Below are 8,023 nucleotides of genomic sequence, written 5' to 3'. Positions count from 1 at the left end.
CATATGTTAAAGGTAGTATTACCGATAGCAGTACAATTTGCAGAATGCCTGTTTTGTTTAGTTTTTTTCTTGGAAAAAGTTATTAAAAACAAGTTTTTGTCTAAATTAAGGTGAATTCATGGTTCCTYTTTCCACATAATGTAACCGGTAGTGCTTATGATAAAATAATAATAATAATAATAATGTGATCGGTATCGGTGATCGGCCCTCATGGGTGATCGGCATCAGTATCGGCAGGAAAAAACCTGATCGCCACATCTCTAACATAAACCCAATAATAACCCATCACCTTCCCTTTGTGTGGGTACAGTAGCATCAATTATTGGTTTTTGCAGATACTTTCTGTACCTCTGTGATTCTATTGTGTTCAGCATGTAACAATTTGAGAAAATGAATTTAATTAAAAAGTTGGCAATACACAGTTGATGTGTAGCTGAAATTCAAGCAGTGATTGTTGAAACTGGTTATAATTCAGTTTCCTTTGTTCACGTCGGAAGAACAAAAGCTTTGCATCAAAATGCCAAATCTTAAGTGCCATTATGATGCTTTTTCTTTCCTTCCTTTTAATGTGGTGCTCTGCCCTTTGTTTTGTGGCCCGTTTTGAATTTTGAAAAATAGCTTGACATTTTCAGTAGATATACTTTTCTGCCTTTCTTTTTTCGCACAGAGTTATTTGGTTTGAACCCGGACCAGCGAGTCCATTTGCTTAGAGGGAGAATCAGAGAAAAACAGGGAATTAAGTGAATAATTGGGTTGACTGTTTAAATCAGAGGAGGAAAACTTCAGATTTCTACCAAGATGCACACCAGGAATCCTTTGTTAGTTTGACTTTATTTGCCATTTTTTAAACAATATAAAGTGCTTATCTGAAGTGATTGGTCCTTTGGGCATGTGAATGTGTGTTTGATTGATGGATGGTGTGCAGGGAATGTCTTGAAATGAAAACTATTTTAATTTCAAAATGGCTAATCCAAAGGTCCTCCACATTGCAGTTTCATTGACCAAAGATTTTTAGTTCAAAAACTTTGGATTTTAACTGTTTTTTCCAAAACAATGTTAAGAGTACAGCAAAACATTTAGAGCAGGTTCTTGGAACCGACGACGGTGTAACATAGAACAGACATGGATTCATATAAAGTTACTTAAGACATTAACATTTACATACATTTATTCAGCTTGATATGAGATTTCATCAACTTCTTGGAATAACAGCCCACAGAATGAGTCTTTATAGGAGGATATGAGATACAGAACCTGGTGGCAGCCTTTTGCAGTACTGCTGCCAACACTACGTGCCAACATTCAGCACATCTACCTCAACCACGACAGTGATTTTTTAGTCACATGCTGGTTATTTTGTCGAGTATAAGGCCAAAGGCATGACAGTGGCAGTCATATCAAACACGGCTCCATCCTGACTCTGCTGGTTCTGAAAGGTCAGCTCATAATTCCTGCCACGTCCGTTCTATTTTTGGAGCTAGGTGTCATTTGCCACCAAGTGGTTGGTGTTCCAGAAAGTTTTAGGGTGAGGGTGCTGAGCTTATATAAAAAAAAAAAAAAACGTTTTCAAGATTTCATACTCTTTAAATAAAAGCTACTGGCAGCGCTGACCTGTAGCTGTTCTGTTTTCACGTTACCTTCACTAGAGCAACTCTGGTCTAATGGAGTCTGGAGAGAAAGTAAAACATGATTCCAGTAGTCAGCAGCCCAGTGCCTTAATGGGAATGGAGTTTCCCCACAGTGGTAGTCGAGATAACCTAATCTGAGACTGAGTCCAAACCGGTGACAGGCCATTTTCAAAACCAGCGGTGCAATCACAATAATGTAGAGAACCAAAGTTTTTGAAGTTAAACATGTGATTGCGTTGAATGCAGGCAGGGATTTCACATTGTAGATGCTTTATATTCTTCCATAGTGTGTAGAGTTCACACTGGTTAAAGCAGATATTTCTGTTCACACACTTAACAACTGCATCCACTGCAAAAACACAAAATCTTACCACATACTTTTTTTTTGTTTAGTTTCTAGTGCAAAATTCTTATTACACTTGAAATGAGACTAAACTAACTGACAAAGACCTAGGGGCTGGTTTTCAGTCAATAATTCATAAAGAAAAAGTTTTTTGTGGATCCACTGAGGAATCGCTGACTACATCATGTTTATCCAAGTCAAAGCCCAGATTCGGCCCGCCGGGTCCGAACTGCAGCTCTGTAGACTATACAGAGACACAAAGACAACTGTAAGATAACAGTTGTGAGTTTAAACATTTTTTTATTAGTCACATCAAATTAGCTTTTATTTATATAGTGCAAAATTACATCAATGTGAAAAGATTTTAAAAATGACTTCACTTTAAGAGGTACTCATTGAGTGCAGAAAAGGCTGTAATTTGTTTTAACAGTTTGTTAATGTGTATTTTTATCAATACATTCTGCCACAGCTGGCCCTTTAAATGAAGGATTTCCCTACCAGTTATTAGGTTCAAGAGGAAATCACTTTTTCTCACAGGTTACAATTTAGGTTTGGATTTTTATTTCTACATTATTAACACCATTTCAAAAAGACTACATTTTGTGTTTACAAGTGTTGACTTTGACTAATATTTAAATTGGTTTGATATCTTGATATTCTGAGACACTGAAGAGTGACAAACATCCAAAGAATAGGAAATCAGAAACTTGCAAACCCTTTTACAACCCACTACAGTCAGTATAACTGTCAGTTAAGCTTAGACCTTTATATCACTGGTGTTAAATAACAAACTGACCTCTGGTATTGCTGCTGTTGGCTGGTGGGCCTCACAGGAAGTGGGACCCGATTTAAATACTGTTCGGAGCCCTGTGCAATCTTGCTCCGGCTCTGTTATTTATCAAATTGACTGAAATCCAAACCTCTAAACCAAAAACAGTGCTGATGGTCACACATTAGAGCTATGAATATTTGAGTGTTGGAAGAAAAATAAACTTCAGACCTGATGTGAGCCCCAGTTCCTTTAGACTGCAGTTCTACCTATTGGGAACTGAAAGGGCAGAAAAGCGAATTGGAACATGTCAGACATGCTGTCGGTCGTAAACTGGCCTCCTACCGCTTCGTCCTTGGGAGACTGACCCATCCTCCGCTAGGCCACTGTGAGTCACTCGTCTTTTCCCTCCATGGGTGGCGCTCTGCTTTGTTAGCCAGCAGAAGGAAAACAACACTCTTGGTATCTGCTTTCCTCTCCATCTGTCCCAACTGTTCTGTCTCTCATCTTTTTTTTCCACTTCTCTCTCGCTCTCTCAAAGTTATTCTTTATTGTTATTCATCCCCGATAGAGACTGACTGAACTCATGCTCCCCACTAGGTCACATCTGGCTGCAAGACAGCTTACATTTGGGCTTATGGTCCATTATGTTCCACATCTGGCCACCCAGTGCACTCAGTGGAACAACATAAAAAAAATAAAACAGCCTTCTGTACTCTGATCATTTCTCCCACTAACATATTGTTCCACATGCATTAAAGGGGCAGTGGTATGCATTTTCCAGGTACATAGTGCTATTTTGTAGCAAATTGAGGTGACGGTGTTGTCTTAAGTTGTTTCGAAAAAATTCTATACATATCAAATGTGACTTAAAATTTATTTAACACCTTGAATCTGTCTCTTTAAAAACTCCTGCTCTTTGTGAAACTCCGCCTTCAGAAAACAATCACATCATATTAACCTTTTAACATTTTTATAAGAGAAGTAGCTCTGCAGATGGGCAGTTCCTTCAGGTGTTTGCTAATTGCTGCTGGCTAGTTTGATGGAGCTGTTGGAGTTCTGCTCTGTGAGGTGGAAGCTCAGAAAATGCAGCTCCAAGGCGGAGCTTCATCCTCAAAGGCGGAGCTAGGTCCATCCAGGCGTTTTGCGCAGCTGGATAGTTGCTATGGGAGATTAAATGATTTCTCAAGAACGCAGGAAAGAATCAAAGCAACACTCCAAGTATGTTTTTGATGAGGGAATAGCATTTCAACATGACGTAAAGCAAAATAAAAAGGAGTCAATTTGAAACTGTACTGCCTCTTCAATATCCTTCCCATCATGACTTAAAGCTCTCCGTTTTCAGCACCGCTGAGCCGCTCCGATTGAAATCCACTCCCCAGCAGTTTCTCCTCCGTTTTCACACAGGCACCGTTCAGCAGCTCTCAACTAACTGAAGTATGGACGGATGTCAGGCTGTAATTTCTGTCCCCAGGCGTACTCAATCTGGCACGGCGGAGCACTTAAGCTATCCATTTTCCCACTTTTTCCCCAGTTCACGCCGGTAGCTATTGCCTGTTTGCTACCGGCAATAGCAAACAGGCAATATTGCCACACATGATCAGCCTGGCAGGCTGATCATGTGTGGCTCTGTGAACTCTGCATAGGCGCAGCAGAGCTGGCCGTATCTTATCTGTCTGCTGCTGCGGCAGGTTAGCGGCGACGTCATGAAGCTGCTATTTTAAGTCCATGAAAACATCCACATCAGTGTCAGTACATTAGCCCTCAGTGACCGGGGCCCGGGGCACCGCTGGCAGAATGGAGCCAGGAGTATTTATTATGTTTGTCATCATATTTATCATAGAAATGTGTGTATAAGAGGTGACGGTTCAAAGGAAGGGCATATTTAATAGAAATGAATCAATCAAGGATAGAGTAAATACACAGTAAACAGATAAAAGTGTCAAAATATGTCTCAACGCATGACGTTCTAACCTGTTTACTCAATGAAGCGTGGATTTTCTTCCACTCGTTTTTCTTGTCCAGTGAGTTTTAGTTGGTGTGGCATTCAGTTCTTTGTCGTTCCAATGCTGCCACTCTATGGCGAACTGAAGAACTGCAGGCGCTTTTCTAACTACTTCCTTTGCACATCTTTCCCAGTGGAAATCATTAAGTCTATTGAGTGAGACGGCTTGAAAAAATTAGACCAACACATACATTCTTGAGGTTTTTACAGTGCTTTGCATTCATAACACTTTTAACTTTTTCAGATTTTTATAAGTTGCAACCATAAAATTTAAGGGAGTTTTTATGTGATAGATCAAAATATATATATTTTTAAATATGTCTGCAAGTGAAAATCTGAAGGGTGTGATATGTGAATACTGTTAAAAACATTTATAAATACACAGAATTTTTTTCTTACTAGGTCATTATTAATAGTTTTAATTGCTACTTATGAGAATAATTATGAGATTTAGAATCTAGAGCATTTAGCCCCATTGCCTTAAACACAACTCTGTTCATCAACTCTTAGATCAACACAGTTGAAATGAACGACTCATTGCCAAGCCTCTGCTGTGCTGAATCAGTAAATGCTGATGACGGAATCCGGTCATTTGATTCAGGTGTGTTCACAGGTCAGTTCCACATGTGGTCATGTAAACGGTGATGTTGAAGGACAGAACAGTGCTTCTGCCAGTGGCAATGAAATGCATTTTTGAAATTTATTGAAATGCAACAAAATACAAGTAAGATCTTTTGCACATTTGGAAAAACAAACAACATTTAAGTGCTTCGATGCCCATTTAATGCTACAGGAAGTTTCATCGCTTTTATACCGAGCTACGTTCAGAGGGAAAGACTAGCGTGACGGTTCCCATTTACCATGGAAGTCAGAGGTCAGATCTCAGAATGCCGCTACACTCAGGTTAGCTGTGTTCTAGTTGGACGGTGGAAAACCAGCGGGACATGCTAGTTGTTTTGTTCTTACTTGGACAGTAACTAAGAAAGCTACAAATATGTAGCTAAACTTTAATTACAGACAGATTTTGAAGGTGAAAACCTTTGAATGTCCCAATTTCAAAGTTAGGGGTGAATCAAATTGATTTTCTTGATTATGAAACTCAAACTCTGACTTCCAGCAGCAAATGAAACCATTATCCTCTGTGTAGCGTGAGTATCAGAGCTGATTACACAAAGACAAACAGCTTTGATCAAGTAATTCAGCCTAATCATGATAACAGTGCTATTTATCTTCAGTTGTGTCTTAGCCCTAGCTTGGCTTTAGACATGAAAAGAGGATGCTAGCTTGGTAAGCGATACCATGCTAATGATTGGATTGTGTTTACGTTTGCCTAGAAGTGATACGACAGGACTTAAAGTCTGGGTGGGAAACTTTTGTGCATGTTTTGAAACTAAAGGCACTCAGAAAAAAAAAAACCCTTTTGGAAAATCTTGACATTCTTAAGGATGTTAGCGGTCTGTAGCGGAGGCTAAAGCTATACCAACAAATTACCATTTTTCTAAGTAAACTAGCTTAAAAAATCGGGAGCATTGTACGGCCCTTTTCCGCTAGCACCTAGCAACGCAGCTCAGCTTGGCTAAACTCTACACAGTTCACCTGCAGAGGGTGGTCGTTATTCAGTCCCACAGACTGAATGTGATCTGTGCAGAAGAAAAACTCAACAATGGAAACTGTTGAACATTTCTGCTAAGTCTGCCATTGTCCTTAAAACTCCAAATACACTCAGTTGATGTTTTGAGTTTTCACAAAACAGCGATGTTGGCAGGAATATTGTATTTGAGTCACAATCAGTGACTGTACCTCCTAGTCATTGTTAGAACAAGTGACATTGTTTTAACGTTGCGACTCCGCACTCTTCCAATCCCACGTAAACATTGGTCGTGGAAAATGTTGCAGAACCGAGTCGAGCCGTGCTGAGTGGATACTAGTGGAAAAGGGCCAATAATGTACATTTTTAGAGCAATACATTCCATCATATCAGTGCTTTCCCTCAGGATTCACAGCCTTCAAACGTCTTCACATTTTGTGACATCACAACCACAAACAACAAAGGGGGGAAAAAATCTGAGGTTTTAGCAAATAAAAACCTTAAAATTGAGTAAGATATATATCAAGCCCACATGTGTCAATACCTGTAGAACCTTCTTTCATTGAAAGCGGTATGTCTTCACCAGCTTCACACAGCTGGAGACTGAAGTTTTTGCTCACCTATCAAATAACAATGAGATTTAATGGAGGGATTACTAACAACAGTTTTTAAGTCTTTGCCTACGATTCTCAGTCATATTTAGTCTCACCACCGTCCATCTTCTCTTCAACACTGACCCGCTTCCCCATTCCTGCTAAAAAAGCGGTCATCTCTACAGCATGATACTGCTTTAAACAACTTTAATCGTAGCTTTCTTTCATCATTTCGCCTCCCTTTCATTCGTCTATAAATGCCAAATGGGTGGAGCGAATGATGGAGCAGCGAATCTCTGCAGCTCCTCCATATTTGTCCTGGGTCTCTTGACTGGTTCTCTGATTAATGTGTTCCTTGAAATTATTGGTTGTAATGTGACAAAATGTGAAAGGGTTCAAGGATTAGGAGTACTGTAACATTAAACAATACATTAGACATTACATATTAAACAGGGTTGGTTACTAATAACTGCCATTGTTAAGGCACTGTCTGAAACATATGGCTTTCTATAGTTGTTTTGGACTCACACAAGAGAAGTTGCATTTAGTCTACTGCGACAGCATGTTAGAGGCATTGTAGACAGAACAAAAAACAAAAAAAACGAAAAAGTAAATTTTCACCAAAAAATCTCAAATTTTCTAGAAAATTTCTGAGGGAAATTTTTCTGGGGAAAAAAAGGAAATTCACTAGAAAAAAAATCTCTGAAATTTGAGGGGGAAAAAACTAGGAAATTTCACCGACTTGCTAGAAAAAACTTTTGAGATTGATCTCACAAATTTTCTAGAAAAATCTTGGAAAACTTTTGAGTTAGAAAAACTGAAAATTTTCTATTTTTAAAACACAAAAATTTCGATGTCTTTTTTTCTCAAAAATATCTGAGAAAATGTTGCCAGCAAATTTTTTTACTTTTCCCAGAATATTTCGGTGCATAACCTCAAAATTTATGAGCATTTTCTAGTGATTTTTTTGACTTTCAAGGAGATAATATTTTGAGATTGATCTCAATATTTCTGTTTTGTGGTGAAAATGTACTACTACTTGTTCTTTTTCTTTTCTATCTACAATGGCCCCAATATGTCATTGTAGTTTATATATA

This window comes from Poecilia reticulata, linkage group LG11 (genome assembly GCF_000633615.1).
Source record: "Poecilia reticulata strain Guanapo linkage group LG11, Guppy_female_1.0+MT, whole genome shotgun sequence".
NCBI lineage: Eukaryota > Metazoa > Chordata > Actinopteri > Cyprinodontiformes > Poeciliidae > Poecilia > Poecilia reticulata.
Note: the sequence above shows the minus strand (reverse complement) of the source record.